A 17,945-nucleotide genomic window follows, 5' to 3' on the forward strand; every position below is an offset into this window, starting at 1 on the left:
CATGGGGTTGGGATGGAACATTTATTTTGGTGATTTCAACACACTGAGCATGGCCTCAGCCCATAACAGGAGATGTCTGCTATCCCAAATCAAGTCAGAAGTAAATATCTCAGCTCCTAAGTTGGTGGAAAAGGAATTCTTTAAGAAAGATAAAGCTGGACATTAGTCACATTGGTAAGGACAGTTCTTCATCAGTAATAAACTATTGTAGGAAAAATAGTAAAGAAAACCCAACTTCAATTTGTACAAAAGTGACTGGATATTTTAAAGAGAGTATGAGAAATGAGAGAGCAGCCAGGGGACCAGTCCCATTGGGGCAAAAGCAGGAAGGGGGTTGGCTCATGTAAAAGGCGTCTGAAATTCTAACCTCTGCTGTATCACCATTTTTTTTCTTATCTCTTTGGTAAACCCTTTACTCTGTCTGTTGTCAGGTGATCTTCAAGACTTCCTCCCTCCACCAGCCTGTGAGCCATTTATTGAGGAAGAGTATGAGGAAGAACTGAATATGGGAATGAAGTGATGGGAGAGACTCCACAAACCAAAACCGAGAAGAAAGAGACAGTAAAGGGTTAACAATTGGCTTCCAGTGTGTTCTGATCACAGCCTGCAGGTCCTGGAGCCCCAATGCCTCATTCACACTGCATGGGAGTAGAGAGGGAGGAAGCGTTTAGTTCTTAAGAGGAGAGGCATGAAGATTTACAGTGAAGGTGATGAAAGAAAGAGTTCTGAGAAAGAGGGAACAGAGAGCTCCTGACAAGGGTGAACCCAGCACTTCTGTGATGCATCTGAATAACCCGAGTGCCTTGAACTCTCTGGCACCAGAGGCTCCTCTCGCTTTCACCTTATTGTCAACATTTACTCATGGTGACCCCACTCCCCAAATTCTATTCCAATAATGCTTTCTGGTGTATTTGGGCTGAGATTTTAATTTTAGGCCTGTGGCCAAGGAGCAGAAGGAAACTGCAGCACAGGATACAAGAGAGTATCTCTGTCTCTGTCTCTCTCTGTCTCTCTCTGTCTGTCTGTCTCTCTCTCTCTCACACACACACACACACACACACACACACACACACACACACACTCACGCATGCCCACATGCATACATGCAAGGACAGTAGGAAATAAGACCTTTCTTCTTACAGGCAGATTTGTGTGATGACCACATTACAAGAAAGTGGCAACTTGGTGAACACATTTCAAAGGCAAAAGCATTGACTAAGAATAATTTGTGGTTTTCAAATATTTTTGAAATTCAGCCCATGGTAAGAAATACATTTTGTATTACAACAGTATAGCCTTGAACAATTGAAGCACATTATCATACATGAAAATCTTAAATTTACAGAGTCCGATTCTCTCTGATATATTATTTTACATTACATTTCAATTAAAAATATATTTATCAGAAGTAAACAACATGCTCCACAATCATGAATGGGACAAATAAATCAAAAGGGACATCAGCAAATGTACTAATATGATTGAAAATTTGAAGACAATTAAAGCGAAAATTAGAGGAAAGTCTTAGATGTAAATATTTATATTAAAAAAGAATGATCTCAAGTCAGTAATCTAAACTTACATGTGAAGACACAGAAAGAGGAAGAGCAAGTGAAATTTAAAGTAAGCAGAAGGAAGAAAGGGATCATGGTTGCAGGAGATATTAATGAAATAGCTAATGGGAAAAGAGAAAAAGAATAGAACACCAAAGTTAGGATCATGAGAGATGAAAGAAACGGACAAATCCTTAGCTGGACCAGAGAGAGATAGAGAGACAGAAGGCACAAATAACTAAATATAGAAACTAAAGAGGAGACATTACTACCATCCTCACACATAAAACTACTTACAGAAGAATAATATGCAGAATGGCATGTTAATATAGTAGATAATGTACCTGAAATGGACAAAGTCCTAGAAACAAACTGCAAAATCTGAGTCAAAAAAATAAATAATCATAATAGACCTAGTACAGGTGAAGTGATTGTATTAACAATGAAAAACCAGTACATACCAAGAAAAGATCATGTCCAGAAACTTTAATGAGAAATACTATCAAATATTTGGAGATTTACCATCAACTGTTCCCAAATTCTCCCCAAGACAGATGTTGTAGAGCTGCTTTTCCACTCATTCCCTGCATCAGTATTACTATGATACTGAGATTCTACAAAGACATTACAAGCAAAGAAAAATTCAGAAGAATGTATCTTACGACTATAGTTGGAAAATTGGGGAAAAATATAAAAGTAAACAGAATCAAGCAACATATAAAAATAATCATACCCTGCGTCAATGTTTCATATATCCCAGGACTACATGTTTGGTTAATAGAAAAAATTACACATTATGATACATTATATCAATAAAATAATAAACAAAACAACACGACATCTCAATACATGGACAAAACAAATTGGACAAAATCCAACATCCTTCTATGAAGAAAACATTCAATGAAGTAGGAATAGAAGGGAACATTTTCAAACTGATGAAGAGCACGTGGAAAACCCACTGCTCATACTATTTTTAAGGGTGAAAGTTCGTATGCTTATTTTCTTTTTCTCTCTTTCTTTTTTTTTTTTTAAAGATGACTGGTAAGGGGATCTTAACCCTTGACTTGGTGTTGTCAGCACCACGCTCAGCCAGTGAGCCAACCGGCCATGCCTATACAGGATCCGAACCCGTGGCCTTGGTGTTATCAGCACCGCACTCTCCCGAGTGACCCACCGGCCGCCCTCATATACTTATTTTCTAAGATTAGGAGCATGACAAGCAATCCACTCTCACCACGTCTTTTCATCATTGTACTAGACAGAAAAACTGGCAACAAGTAAATGAAAGTCATCTAGATTGGAAAGAAAGTACGATTTTCTGTATTTTCACTTGACATGTTCTTATGTAGAAAACCATAAGGAATTAATGAAAAACTGTGAGTTCTGAAAAGTAACAAAAGACAATATCAATATACAAAAATCACTATTTATGTACACAAAAATAAATAGAAATATAAAATTGAAGAAACAATTCTAGTTACAATAGAATCAAAATAAAATCCTTAGAAATAAGTTTAACAATAGAAGTGTATACTTGAACGGGTAAAGCTACAACACATGGCTAGTGTGGAAACACTTAGGTATCATCCCTGGGCCTCCTCTCCCTGGAGGAGAGAACTTTACCTTCATAGGGGAAGTCAAGGGATTGCATTATTGGCCTTTATGTTAATAGAGGTGGGCTCAGGGTGAGGGCTGCACATCCAAATGCGTATTACTGTCTCCATTTTTATGGACAGGAGGCAGACATACAAAGAGAGGGAGTGACAAAGTGTATCCAGAGTGTGAAAGATCAGGCAGCGACTCCCGCCACCCAATCCCTGCCAATCATCCTGTGTTTAAAGGATTCCCACATCCCCTACCAATAAGTGTTTAAGAGAGAGGCACGGGATTTAGGAGTTCAATGGGATTGAAGTCTATAGATTCTAATGTCTGAGACAAGAAGGCTGTGGGAAGATCAAGGCTGAGTTCTCTGGATGTGCAATTAGAATCACTGAGGGGAAGTTGAAGAATTTTTTAAAAGACAGTAATTTGAACAAGGCAGGAAATACATTAGGAAAAGAGAAAACCAGGGATAGGTTTTAGGCATGACCGCAGCCTCCCACACATCCCATCCACACACCCACAATGTTGGCCGTTTCTTTACTCTGCCCCACATTCTAACACTCAAGCCCATATCAACTCTGATGACTCAAGCTGGGCATTTTTGCATTTTGTGTTTGTTTGTTTGGTGGCTGGCCAATAATGGGACCTGAACTGTTGATGTTTGTGTTACCAGCACCACGTTCTCCCAAGTGAGCAACCAGCCAGTCTTACTTTCTGTTAAAAGGCACTTCAACGTAGTAGAAACTTTGATAAATCCATGTAAAGATCTCCTTGCCTGTTTTGCTGTAGAAACCAGAGAAGACAAGGCAAAGTTCATGTCCAGCACACACACACACACACACACACACACCAAATTACTAAAATTTGATTTAATAAATGGACAGATGGGTTAATGGAACATGGGAATTTCTCGGCAATTAATTAGCAGACATGGCAACTGTAAGTTGGGACAAGGATTAAGAAATGCACCTACCCTATGACCCTGCTATTTTATTTCACTATACACACTAGAGCAGTTTTTCTAACTGTGTAATACAATGCTTTGAGACTTACACATAGTTTACTGGATGAGAACAAACATCTCTTAATGTTTTGAAAGAAAATTACCATGTCAATTTTTTGTTAACACATTTAAAATAAAATCGAGATATGATTTTTCCATACTTTAAAATGCATGTTTGAAATAGACATGGGTCTATAACAGCTGTACCTGGACCCCATTTGAATTTCCCCATTACTGCCGCAATGTCTGAGGTTGTCAAACTAACATCTACTAAAAAATCAGAATTCGGACCGGCCCGTGGCTCACTCCGGAGAGTGCGGTGCTGATAACACCAAGGCCACGGGTTCGGATCCCATATAGGGATGACCGGTTTGCTCACTTTGGAGAGCGTGGTGCTGACAACACCAAGTCAAGGGTTAAGATCCTCTTACCCCTCATCTTTAAAAAAAAAAAAAATCAAAATTCCACATTTGTGGACTAGAGACTAGTCTATTGTGTTGGTAGAGACCAGTCTTGATCCAACAAGACCTGACCTTCCGGTAACAGTACTCCGTGCAGCGAAGAAAACTTTAAAAATTTTCTTGTTTGGTGCCTAATGTAGGACCCTAGAGTATTCTGGGAAATGTAGTCTCGCTGACCATTAACGTCTCAGGCACAGGACTATAGAGAAAGGTCTTTGTGTTTCTTCTGCGCATGTGCATCCTCGCTTATCTCTCTAGTTTTGCCTTGCAATGGCGTCACCCTCGCAGGAGTACTTTGGAACAGGATTTTCCTCTTTTCTTCTGCGCATGTGCGGCTCCTCCCACTCCGCCATCTTTTGTCTGGAAATCCCGGATGCTGCGGTCGCCGGAACGTTGCTCCTCAGATCTTGCCCGTGGATTGTGCGTCCCTGAAGGTGGGTGTGAGAGTGAAACAGGAGCCCGGCGGGCCTCGGGGGTTCTGGGGAGCGGGACTGTGTCCCGGCACTTGGCGGGCAGAAAGCGCCGCAGGCCTCGGGCTGGCGGGGCTTGAAGTGCTGCGCGAGCGTGGAGCTGGGCCAGGCCAGGGAAGGGGCGCCCGGGCTGCGCATTCCGGACGGTTCCGTCAGAGGACGGCGCTGTCGGGTGTGCAGAAGCCGGTTCCAGATGTCCCAGGACGGGGGCTCAGGTCCAAGGTGGCGACGGGAACGTGGATGGGAGTGTCTGAAGACAGCGAGCCTGGGAGGTGTGGGGAGGTCACGTTCCAGCTCCGCCATCAGGAACCTGGTACCGACCTATGGGACGTTCACTTCACCATCTGTAACGTGAGCGTGTGGACATTAGTGTGATGCCCCAGATTCCCAGAGAAGTAACTGTGAGGTGTGTGCAGATGGAGCGTTATCCTGTGGCAGTTGTGTCGTGGGGTTTCTCGGTGTCTCTCCTTGAGGTTAAGTTTCTGGTCCCTCCTGCACTGTGCGGCCTTCCTAGCGCTCCTGAGTTTGCGGACGTTGATATAAGACCCAGTTTTCAGGGACAGTGACTTCTAGGAGGGACTTTGGGGCATGGGATGACATTCTGGTTTTCCTTGGGGTACAGGAGCTGTGACAGTTTGAAGGCGGGCGCTCTATGAATATGAATAAGAATCCCACCTAGGAGAACATCACCGTGGCCTGGACCCTCTCAGGACTGCGTCAGACAGAGGCAAAAGAGTCCCAGAAAGGCGCAGCTTTCACAGCCCACGCAGTTATTCAGTCTAGTGCTTACAGTGCACAGGAGTTGGACGAGAATACCTCATTCAGGAGCTACCTGAGGCTGGGTGATATTGGGAGGTTTGGGCCAACTTTCAAAAGGGAGAGTGAGTTTGAGAAGAATAGGCAAGGACCTAGGAGATGTTAGTCACTGAAGAGGCTTTGAAGGCGTTGTGCGGGGTGCAGGAATAACCTGTCACAGCTGAGGGGATCTGTCTGCAGTGCTCTCTGAACACACTCCCATTCCTTCAATCTTCCCTCATTGTTCCTAGTGTCTGAGCTCTCTTAAATGCAGCCTATTACCAATTTTGGCATTTAGAGATATGCTGATGGTGTTATATCTTCAGTTTCTTTCTGGTAGTTCAGGAATGTTTTGCCGGTTATTTCATCTTGGAACAAAAGTGAAAATATTTGGATACGAGGAAATGTGAGTTGCGCAGGGTCACATGATTAGTTGATGTTAGACATACTGACTTTTTGCCTATTCTCCATTTTGCCACACTTTACTCAAAAGAACTGTTTGTTTACTGTTGAGATTCCTTTTGTAATGCTGAAGTCAAATTAGAACAATGTATGCTTTAACACACTTTGCCTTAAACGTCCTTATCCTTTTTTGATCTCTAGTGCTGTCGGTGGATCATGTCACCACAAAGAGTAAATAACTTAAGTGCTTCTCTTAATGTCAGTATTCTGTTCTTGAAAATCACAAATTTTGCTGACATATATATATATATATGTAGAGGAACCAATTTTACATTACTTAAATGGGAAAATTAGAATACCAGTGGGCTTCAGAAACTTCAAGGAGAGATCCCTATTTTCTTTTAATTATATTTTTCCATGAACTTTTGGAGTAGACTGGAACAGTTCACTACTAATGTATGAAAAACACTTTTTATGTTTTTAAGGTAAACAATTTTTACATGATATTAATAAAAAACCAAAAAAAATCTTACACCATAGATTAGTGAGGTGCAAACAGTTGCTTTTTATGATTTACATGGCCTGCATTAGCGCCAGGAACCTCAATGAAGTCCTCTTAGTTGACATTCATTGTAATTTTCAAAACTTCTCCCTGTGGTTGTGAAGGTATACTGATTGTATTTGACATGTAATGTACAGTTTTCTTTGCCATATAATTTTGTCCAAAACGTATTGAGTTCTGGGGGCTTAAGTGTATCACTTAGCATTTGCCATGTAAGGAACAAATCAAAACCCAAATGGCTTAAAAAACCCAGCTGTTTTATTTTCTTGAAGTTCTAGGAATTCACATTTTGGATGTGTTTAGTTTTAGTCACCTGGTGCCTTGTCTGAGGCTGGTTGGTTCAGGATGGCTTTGCTCACATATCCAGTGGTTTGTGCTGACTCTTGGCTGGGGCCTGTGTCTCCAAAAGTGTAGGCCCAGGCTTTTTCACACTGTGGTTGCGTTTAAGAAGGCAAGCACCAGTGGCTAGTACTTGTCAAACTTATGTTTGCATGACATTTGCTAATGTGCCATTGGCCCAAGCAAGTGTCATAGCAAAGCCCAGTTCATTGACAGAGCATACTACATGAGGGTTTGGGTGTAGGGTGATCCATCACTGGGTAACATTACTGGAATAGTGTACCGAAATAAATATACATAATGTACAAGTGCCGGCCCATGGCTTACTTGGGAGAGTGTGCTGCTGACAACACCAAGTCAAGGGTTAAGATCACCTTACCAGTCATCTTTTAAAAAAAAAAGGAGAATGTGGTGCTGAGAAATATACATAATGTACATTTTTTACCTATATAATCATAGACAAAAGATGTTGGGTTGCCAGATGTGTACTATACAGATATTTAGGTATATATAAATAAGATGTGTTGTAGTGGAAACACTTATCAGGAGTCGTGTGTGGAGTCATTATATTAATACAAAAATAGTCAATATAGCCTAACTATATTTCTATAACATTAGTTTTAGTAATGATACAATGTGTTTTTCTTTAGTTTAAATGATTAAGTTGTATGTTTAGGTAAGGTTGATTCTTGCTAAATCAGTAGGTAATGCACATTTTCATTAACCCAGAAATAAATTGTGTGTCTAATGTGTACCATTAATGTACTTGCAGATGCATGTTTGATGGGTCTTTGTTGGGTCTTATTGACCATAAAGGATTGTTGTCTCACAGGGAGGCTTTTTGTTTGTCTGTCTTTTCCAGCTAACGTGTAGAGAGTTTTGGGCAGGAGAATCCAGGGTCCATCCACAACAGTTCTCTCCTTAATCCACTCCATTCCCTCCTCTCCCAGCTAAGCTGCCATAGTGTGCTATGCATTTCCAAGACCAAGAAAAGATGGATAAATCTCTGGTGAGTTGTTTCTTTCTTTATTCCTTATTTTTTTCACTGTATTACCTGGGTATTATGGGGAACATGAATTAAAATGGAAAAGTAGAAATGAGTAAACCTCAGCTTGAAGGAAATGTACATATGTAAAAAGAGTTAGCAAGATATAAGACTTCAGAGTCATCTCAGTTGAGTAAAAGTTTGTCTCTGGTCTTTCTGATGTCATGTCAAAAAGGCAGACACTTTTTTTAACATGATTGGAATGGAACCTGAGAAGAGAATCTGCCAAATTCTCATGGGATATGAGGATTTATTGGCACCAAATTCTGAAGTGCCTTCTCTCTTAGAAAGTTTTTGACTGGCAACCTGGAAATAAACATATAGCTTTCCACAGTAGAAATGTTTAGCAAGTGCTAAGGTACATGTTAGTGAATAAGCAGACTGTAAGGTTTCGTGTAATTTAAGACTTTCTCACCCACATAATTTTGTTAAAATATACTGAGTTCTGTGTGCTTACATGTATCATTTAGAATTTGATGTGTAAGAACAAATCAAAATGCAGTGGTTTAAAATGTCAGGCCATTTTTATTTTCTTGAAGTTCTGTGGATCCACATAATGGGTGCACTCAGCTGGGCAGTTCTCACACTAGCGTTACCTGGATGGCACATGCAGCTTTCGTCATCTGGTGCCGTGACTGAGGCTGTTGGTTCAAGATGGCTTCATTCACATGTCCTGTGGTTTGCGTACAGGTTTGGAAGACGGCACTTGATTTGTGGATAAAACATGGAATTATCATTTAAATTTCAGTGAAATCCAGTGCCTATTCTGTAGTCTTTTTCTAATTTGACTTTTGCCACAGTTGAAACCGCTGTTTATGATCTTCTCCTGTGTTAGTTAGTTTGTCTCACGCCATTACTGATGGTTTTCTCTCTCTTCCCCTGAATTCTCTTCCTTTCTTCTTCTAAACATTGCTCATCACAGGGCTTCGTCCTTGGTGCTGTTCTTCTCACTGTGCTCTTCTTGACTGATTCAGTCCTCTGTAGTTTGCACTCTTGGTTCTCTTTAGCTTCTTCCCTTTTCTACTTCTTCCCTTTTCCTTGGATCATAAGTTGAACTCACTGTTGTCTGCTTTTTGTAGCTATTCAAAAGTTACCTTAAGGTCAATGAATCCAAAATGAAAGTGACGTCTACTTCTTTTTCTCTTACATGTGGTATCACTACCATCCAGGCAGTGACCCAAGCCAGTGAAATGGGGTGTTTCCTGGACACTTCCCTGTTTCTTGTATCTAATCCCTTGTGGTGTTCATTCTTGCAACTTTTGTTTGCTTGTCCTTTTCATTTTATTCTGATTTCTGTATACACCGCCTGTATAGGGGGAGGAGGTGTTGGTACTTAAAAAGACAATAACTTTGTTCCATTGGAAATATGCTTGTAAAAACCTGAAGGGCATATTTCCTGGGTGATGAGGTTCAATCCCTGGTGACCTGGGCTTCTAACCAGCACCTGTGGTGACATCCTTAAGACTCTCAGGTGAGAAAGCCTTCAGGAGTAAGTGGGATGTGTTTGATGAGGAGCCAATAGAACATGTAAAGAACAAAAACAGAAATTGCAGATTTTCATAATTTGTAAATTTATGTCAGTGATTTTATGTGTAGTTTTTTTTTACTGTATACTTGTCTGTTTCTAATTCAGGAAGACTTGTCATGTTTTTAAATTTTCTTACAGATTGTATTTTATTTTTTTCCTATTTCAGGTAATCACTTAGAAATGAATGAGAAAAAGGGTTGTGTGCATAAGTCATCGGTATGTTTATAAACTAGAACCATAGCTAACAGTTGGTTAAGAAAGAAAATTGACAAACTAGTTAACTGAAAGTTGACATTCTCAATTAAAGTTTGAGATGTAATATAAGATGTGAAATGCTGGTTTTATTTATTTGGAACCTAATGTTCAATTTTAACCTACATTCTTCCTGTTGCATATCAGAGTACTGTCTGTGGTCTCTAATGACTTGTTTGGTGTTCCCATGATCAGCTGTGTAACAAAGTGACACAAAACTTAGTTGCTTAGAATAAGTTAGTTGCTTAGAATAAGAATTGTGACACAAAACTTAGTTGCTTAGAATAAGAATTCCTTCCTTCCTTCATATTGGAATGTTGTGGGTAAGACTGTAAAAGGGCAGTGTAGGTTGGCTGCTGCATGATGTGTCTGGTCTCATGTGGAAGAACAATTGTGGGACATTGGGCAGACATACAGCCCTTTCTGGTGAAGTGGGCTTCCTCAGAGTCTGGCAGTCTCAGAGTAGTCAGTTCTGTCTGGCTTCTCCCAGGGCAATTGTCATAGAGGCCCAGGCAGAGGCTTTGAGGCTTCCGGTTATCACTACTCAGATCCCAAGCATGTCTCCCACCACATTCTCTTAGTCAAGTCACTAAAAGCATTCCTGATTCAAGAGGAAGGCAATTAGATTCTGCCTCTCAATAAAAGGAATAGGAGGACTTTGCAGTAGTCTTTAATAGACCACAGTTTGCTCTCTGGCCATACATTTCTACCACATGCAAAATATACTTTGCCCCTGTCAAGAGCCCTAGAAATCTTCTAATGTTATACAGTTAGCTGAAAACCCAACTCAGTCATGTCCATTGGCCTGTTGTCTTCATCTCCTCAACATGTGGCTAGCTCACAGAAGAATGGCATAAACATGTGGGCGCTTCTCTTTAGACAGGGTGGGTGGTAAGGGGTGGTACCCTGCAGACTCTGGTCTGAGCAGTTAGTTATGCCCATTGGGCACCTGGTTTAGTTCTTTGATTAGGGCCCTGTGTTGGTCTCTGGAAAAGATGCCTCCTGCATTCTGCACTACATTTTTTTAAATGCCTGAGTGTACAGTTGACCAATTTCTTTGCCTGTTGTTAGATTATAATACTTGAAAATTCAATGACACTTTAAAAATTTTTTTTTCTAATTCTGCCCTTTTGATACAGGAAATTACCCTGGGTACATCTTTAAAAAGCACGGGCTTCCGTTGTACTATAATCCATTATACCAATGCTACCTCTGTGTTAGGCCCTTTTTTCTCTGGCCTCCCCTTCTCTTTGAGGCAGTTATTTCTTAAGAAGTTTTATTGTTTATCTGGCATTTTCTTTTTTTTTTTTTTTCTAAAAGATGACCGGTAAGGGGATCTTAACCCTTGACCTGGTGTTGTCAGCACCATGCTCAGCCAGTGAGCGAACTGGCCATCCCTATATGGGATCCGAACCTGGGGCCTTGGTGTTATCAGCACCGCACTCTTCCAAGTGAGCCACGGGCCAGCCCTTATCTGGCATTTTCTATAAATCACACTCTATGGTCCTGAGAATACTGGTAATTTTTTATTTTTTTTAAAAAACACCATGATTCTTGCTACAAAGTAGTTTGTGTCTTTGAAAATGTTTTGTTGGAAAAAAACTTGGACTGAAAAGTAGTTTTATTTCCAACTCAGCAAATTCTGGCTCCTTTACATTTCCTTTAAATTTTGTTTGAAAATTGAACATCTTTGTTTTATTGTTACTTATTTATTTATTGATGGATGGCCTATGTGGGGATCCAGACCCTTAACCTTGGTGTTATCAAAACGGTGCTCCAACCATGTTAGTGATCTGGCCAGCCAGCCTTATTTGATTTATCTCTCTTCTTGTATTTCCTCAGTGATAGAGGAAACCAGGTAGCACTTTTCCCTTTGTTCACAGAAGTCTCCTTCGGCAGACCCCTGGGAGGGTGACATATCCTTCCCATTTTCCACATTATGGAGGTAATAGTGTGGGCCACATCCTTCAATGCTCCATTTATTTCTGGTAATATATTTTGTGCTGAAGCTTCTTTTGGCTAGTATTAATATGTCCACTTAAGCTTTTCATAATTAGTGTTTGTGTAGTGTTTTTAATTTAATTTTATTTTTTGCCTTTCAGTCTGTATCTTTGTGTCTTTGTATTTAAAGTGTATGTCTCTGGATAGCATATTGTTGGGTCTTACTTTCCTGTCAAATCTGATAGTTGTTGCCTTAAGTAGAATATTTACACAAATTCCATTTAATCTAATTATTACAAGGGGTAGATTCAGGTCTGTCATTTTGCTATTTTTTGTTGTATTTGTTGTCTCATCTGCCTTTTAAACCTTTGCTTTTCCTCATCTTTTCCTAAATTTTTTTTCAGTTAATCAAATATATATATATTTTTTCCTTTTTGTCTTTTTTCGTGTCCAGCAACGGATCGCAACCCTCAGTGTCGCGCCCGTACCGGACCGGGACCGGCAACGGGATCACAACCCTCGGTGTTGCTCCCACACCTCGCTCAGCCAGTGAGCGGGAACCGGTCTGTATGTGGGATCTGAACCCTTGGCGGGAGCGCCACCGCACTCCCAAGCGGCGCACTGCAGCAGTGCGCCACCGGGCTGGCCCAATCAAATATTTTTAAATATTTTAGTTTGTTCCATCTATTAGTTTTTAAAATAGTTTATTTTAATTTTAGTTTTAGTTAAGAAAAATACACATAGCAAAAAATTTAGCATTTGAACCATTTTTTACCTTTAAGTAGTGTTATGTATATTTGCATTGATGTGCAGGAGATGTCCAGAACTTTTTTATCTTGGAATAGTGAAGCTCTATATCCATTAAAAGACAACCCTCAATTTTTCCCTCCTTGTAGCTTCTGGCATCTGATGTTCTAGTTTGGTTTCTCAAAATTTGTCTCATATCGGGCCGAGCCCGTGGTGCACTCGGGAGAGTGCGGCGCTGGGAGCGCAGCAGCGCTCCCGCCGCGGGTTCGGATCCTATATAGGGATGACCGGTTGGCTCACAGTGCTCACTGGCTGAGCGCAGTGCAGCCGGTCTCAAAAAGGACAAAAAAAAAAAAATTGTCTCATATCAGTGGGACTGTACAATTCTTGTGATTTCATGAGTGGCTTATTTCAATACTTTGCATAATGTCCTCACCATTCCTTGTTATAGCATACGTCAAGATTTCATTTCTTTTTATGGCTGATTAATACTCCTTTCTGTGTACATACCACAATTTGTTGATCCATTCATTCATGGACAGACATTTGGGTTGCTTGCACCACTTCACTATGTGACTAATGGCTGCTATGAATTCCACTGGTGTGGAAATATCTTTTGGAGATTCAGCTATTATTTTGGATATATACATTGAACTTGGACTTCTGAATCACGTGGTAATACCATTTTTGATTTTTTGAGAAGACAGTGTATTTTTTTTTTAAATGGTACAGGGGCTGCACCATTTTACATCATTACCCACAGTATACTAAAATTCTAATTTCACCAAAACATGTTCTGCTCTGTTGAGTGTGAAGCAATGTCATCATGGTTTTACATTTTCTAATGTTTAATGATGTTAAGTGTCTTATGTGTTTGTTAGAAATTGGTATATCATCTTTGGAGAAATGTCTATTTAATTTCTTTGCTGTTTTTTTGTTGGGGGTGGGGTTGGGGTGGCTGCCTGGTATGAGGAACTGAACCTTTGAACTTGGTGTTACAATTCTGCTCTCTAACCAACTGAGTTAACCAGCCAGCCCCTTTCTTTGCTTGTTTTTTAAACAGGATATATGTTTTGTTGTTGTATAGCTGTGGAAGGTTTTTTCATTATGTATTCTTGATGTTAATCTCTTACGACATAGGTGATTTGCAACTATTTTATATTTTGAGGTTCTGACAAACAGTATTCTGTTTTTTATTTAAGATCCTAGCTGGTCATTACTGGTGTGTTGAAACATGATAAAATTCTGTTTATTAACCTTGTGTCCTGCAATCTTGCTACAATCACTTAGTAATTCAAGGAGTTTTTTCATTTATTTACTAGAATTTTTTACACAGATACTCCTATCTCCTGCAACCAAAGACGATTTATTTTTATTGACTTATTTATCCCAGTCTGTAATCTTTTATTTCATTTTCTTCTGTTATTGCAGTATGAAGTACTTTTAGTGTGATGTGAGTGGTGAGAAGGCTTATTCTTCCCTTGTTCCTGATTTTCTGGAAAAGCTTTTCAGAAAAAAGTATTTCACCAGGAATAATAATGTTAACTACAGTTTCCTGTAGATAGTCTTTATCAAGTTGTGGAAGAGAGTTTTTATGATGAATAGGTGCTGTATTTTGTCAAAGGCTTTTTCTGAAGATGTTGATATTACCGTCATCTAATTTCTTTGTTTTTAGTGTTTTGATGTGAAGGATTAAACTAATTGATGTTCAAGTATTGAACAAGCTTTGCCTGCTTGGGATAAATACCACTTGGTTGTGGTGTGTAATTCGTTTTAAATATTGTTTGGTTAGGTTTTTGAATATTTTAAAGATATTTGTATGTTCATGTGAGATAATGGTTTGTAGTTTTCTGTTGAAATATCTTTGTCTGATTTGGTATTGAGTTAATGCTGTCCTTGTAGAGTGATTTGTGAGGTATCTTATCTTCTGTTCTCTGAATTAGATGGTAGAGAGTTGATATAATTTCTTCCTTTTAAATGTTTGGATGAATTCCCCAGTAAACACATTGGGCCCAGATGCTTTCTGTTTTGAAGACTGTTTTTTTTTTTTTTTTTACTCAATTTTCATGATAGATATAGTCATATTCTAATACTGCATTTTTAGTGTGTGTGAGTTTTGGGAAAATGTGTCTTTCTAGGAACTGGTCCATTTCGTGTAGGTTGTGAAATTTGTTCCCAGCGTTGTTCATAGTATTTATTTTTTTAATGTTCACAGGCTCTGTAGTGATGTCCTCTTCTTCATTTCTGATATTAGTAAATTCTGATCTGTGTCATCTTTTTAGTTAGCTTACCTATAGGCTTATCAATTTTATTGAACTTTTTGAGGAATCAACTTCGTTGACAATTTTCTCTCGATTTCCTTTCTTAATTTTATTTTTGCTCTAATTTTTATTTTTTCTGCTTCCTTTTAATTTAATTTGCTCTCTTTTTTTTTTACTTTCCAAAGGTAAAAACTTAGCTTATTGATTTTAGGTGTTTCTTTTTTTTTTTTTTTCCTTTTTGTCTTTTTTACTGACCGGTAACGGGATTGCAACCCTCGGTGTTGCGCCCATACCGGGGACCGGCAAGGGGATCGCAACCCTCGGTGTTGCGCCCGCACCGCGCTCAGGCAGTGAGTGGGAACCGGTCGCCACGTGGGATCCGAACCCTCTGCGGGAGCACCGCCACACTCCCAAGCGGCGCACTCTCCAGTGCGCCACCGGGCCAGCCCTAGGTGTTTCTTTTTTAAAAAATATGTGCATTCAGGGCCGGCCCGGTGGCTCCGTGCTACAGTGCGCCACTTGGGAGCGCGGCGGCGCTCCCGCAGAGGGTTCGGATCCCACATACAGACCGGTTCCCGCTCACTGGCTGAGCGAGGTGTGGGCGCAGCACCGAGGGTCCCGGTCCGGTACGGGTTCGACACTGAGGGTTGCGATCCGTTGCCGGACACGAAAAAAGACAAAAAGGGGAAAAAAAAAAATATGTACATTCAATGATGTAAATTTTTTGAAAGCGTTACTATTTCTACATTCCACAAATTTAGATAAGTTGCATTTTCTCTTTTATTTACTTTAAAATATTTTAAGATTTTTTCTTCAGGTTTTTAAAATTTATTTTTATTTTATTACCCATATACAATCCCAGCACAGAATTGTGCCAGAGTGCCTACATGGAGACTACATTACTGCGTCTACCTGAAACCAGTACTAAAACACCCCATTCAATGGTCGGTATGAAACACATCTACAAAAGGAATTTCCTCTCCTCAAAGCCCATTCTTGAGTATTAGGAAAAAACAGCTGCTCTACCAGGTGACTAGAGACCAATTTAGAGATACTAGAAATTTGAAAAATAAAACTTATGACACTACCAAGAGAATATAATTTCACTGAGCGGACCGCATAGAGCAAGAAGTCCATGAAATGACTGAAAAGGAATTTCAAGTAACAATGCCAAGGAAAGTCAGTGAGATAGAAGATGACTCAGATGGCACAACAAGATGAGAAAAAGTATCCAGGATCTGAAGAAGGAAATGTACAGACCGTTGCCCTAAGAAAAGAATGTAGGGGCCGGCCTGTGGCTCACTCAGGAGAGTACGGTGCTGATAACGCCAAGGCCCCGGGTTCGGATCCCATATAGGGATGGCCGGTTTGCTCACTGGCTGAGCACGGTGCTGACAACACCAAGTCAAGGGTTAAGATCCCCTTACCGGTCATCTTTTAAAAAAAAAGAAAAAAGAAAAGAATGTAGCAGAACTCAAGGAATTGGAAGTGTCATTAAATGAAATTTGTAACACAACTGAGAGCTTTAAAAGCGTGCTAGAATAAGCAGAAGAACAAATTTGTGATCTTGAAGACAGTCTTTTCAAAATAACACAAGTGGACCAAAAAGAAAAAAGAAAGTGAGAGAGAACAAGCAGACAGCCTGAAGCCACACAAACATCTGAATGATGGGTGTTCCAATAGAGGAGGAGAAAAGAAAAGGCATTGAAAATATATTGAATTAAATAAAAGCAGAAACTTCCCAGGTATAGGGAGAGAATGGATTTTCAGGTCAAGGAGGCTCAAAGATCCCAGAACCAATTCAATTCAAAAAGATCCTCTCCAAGGTACATTATAATCAAATTGGGAAAGCTCAAAGACAAAGAGAATCTTAAAAGCAATAAGGCAAAAACATTAACTCACCTATTAGGGAGCAACTGTCAGACTAACAACAGATTTTTCATCAGAAACCTTAAAGGCAGGAAGAGAATAGGATGATATATTCAAAATACTAAAAGACAAAAATTGCCAGCAAAGACTACTATACCCAGCAAGTCTATCCCTTAGAAATGAGGGAGAAAGAGTATATTTCCCATGAAAACAAATATGATGGGAGTTCACCACCACATGACTAGCCCTACAAGATATTCTCAAGGAAGTACTGCATCTTATATCTGAATGACAATAATCATTACCATGAATACAAAAGAAAGAATAAAACCCAATAATAGAACAAAACTGCTAATGTTCAAAAGAAAAAAAACCTATCTAACCACCTCAAAAAAACAACAAACACAGAAGATGAACTATAAAGTGGAAATAAACGAACAAAAGGTATTTAAAACATCCAAACAAAAATCAAAATGACAAGAGTAAGCCAACATATTTAAATAGTGACTCAGTGTAAATGGATTAAATACCCCACTCAAAAGACAGACTGACTAGCTGGATAAAGGGATCTATCCAGTAAGAAGACATAATAATCATAAATATATATTCACCCAACATTGGAGTACCCAGATGCCTAAGGCAAATGCTATTAGACCTAAAGAAAGAGATAGACTCTAATACCATAATATTGGGGACCTGAATTCCCCTCTCTCATTGGACAGATCATCTAGGTGAAAAATCAACAGAAACACATGATTTAAACTGCACTTTAGACCAGTTGGACTTGGCAGGGATCTCTGGAACATTTCATCCAGCAACCACAGAATATATATTTTTCTCATCAGCAAAAGGAACATGCCACTAGGATAGACCACATGTTAGGTCACAAATCAAGTCTCAACAAATTTTTATTAAATTGAAATTATTTCATTTATATTTTCTGATGACAATGGATTAAAACTAGAAGTCAATAACACAAAACTCTGGAAAGTTTACAAATACATGAAAATTAACATTCTCCTGTACAACCTATGGGTCTAAGAAGAAGTTAAAGAGAAAATCAAAACATTTCTTGAGGGCCGGCCCGGTGGCGCACTGGATAGTGCGCCGCT

At 39.6% G+C, this 17,945-nt stretch overlaps 1 long non-coding RNA gene across 1 annotated transcript; it reads left to right on the plus strand.

Moving 5' to 3' along the window:
• The first annotated feature begins 4,973 nt into the window (after positions 1 to 4,973).
• On the plus strand, positions 4,974 to 16,265 carry LOC103599977. The gene is made up of 3 exons (XR_551344.1): positions 4,974 to 5,056; positions 8,053 to 8,199; positions 15,832 to 16,265. It is a non-coding gene; the product is annotated as an uncharacterized LOC103599977 (long non-coding RNA).
• Positions 16,266 to 17,945: the final 1,680 nt, after the last annotated feature.

The sequence above is a fragment of the Galeopterus variegatus genome, unplaced genomic scaffold (genome assembly GCF_000696425.1).
Source record: "Galeopterus variegatus unplaced genomic scaffold, G_variegatus-3.0.2 Scaffold3173, whole genome shotgun sequence".
NCBI lineage: Eukaryota > Metazoa > Chordata > Mammalia > Dermoptera > Cynocephalidae > Galeopterus > Galeopterus variegatus.